General features: G+C 48.4%; 1 non-coding gene across 1 annotated transcript; it reads left to right on the forward strand.

Moving 5' to 3' along the window:
• Nucleotides 1–375: 375 nt before the first annotated feature.
• TRNAT-GGU (transfer RNA threonine (anticodon GGU)) lies at nucleotides 376–448 on the forward strand. The gene has a single exon. It is a non-coding gene; the product is annotated as a tRNA-Thr (tRNA).
• Nucleotides 449–713: the final 265 nt, after the last annotated feature.

Here is a 713-nt window from a genome sequence, read left to right on the forward strand (position 1 = left end):
GGGAGCGGTGTTGTGGGATCTCGAATGAAACGTAGAAAGCCAAAGTTTTTCCACAATACCTGACGACCATTTAATTTTTGGGCTTCCGTGGCGCAATGGTTAGCGCGTTCGGCTGTTAACCGAAAGGTTGGTGGTTCAAGCCCATCCGGGAGCGGTGTTGTGACGTCTCAGATGTTACGTAAAAAGTCAAGGTTTTTCCACAATACCTGACGACCATTTAATTTTTGGGCTTCCGTGGCTCAATGGTTAGCGCGTTCGGCTGTTAACCAATAGGTTGGTGGTTCGAGGCCACCCGGGAGCGGTGTTGTGGGATCTCACATGTAACGTAGAAAGCCAAAGTTTTTCCGCAATACCTGACGACCATTTAATTTTTGGGCTTCCGTGGCGCAATGGTTAGCGCGTTCGGATGGTAACCGAAAGGTTGGTGGTTCAAGCCCACCCGGGAGTGGTGTTGTGGGATCACGAATGTAACGTAGAAAGCCAAAGTTTTTCCAGAATACCTGACGACCATTTAATTTTTGGGCTTCCGTGGCGCAATAATTAGCGCGTTCAGCTGTTAATCGAAAGGTTGGTGGTTCGAGCCCACCCGAGAGAGGTGTTGTGGGGTCTCAGATGTAGCGTAAAAAGTCAAAACTTTTCCACAATACGTGACAACCATTTAATTTCTGAGCTTTCGTGGCTCAATGGTTAGCGCGTTCGGCTGTTAGCCAATA

The sequence above is a fragment of the Phalangium opilio genome, unplaced genomic scaffold (assembly GCF_054372755.1).
Source record: "Phalangium opilio isolate 3A_F unplaced genomic scaffold, DU_Popi_V2 ptg000390l_1, whole genome shotgun sequence".
NCBI lineage: Eukaryota > Metazoa > Arthropoda > Arachnida > Opiliones > Phalangiidae > Phalangium > Phalangium opilio.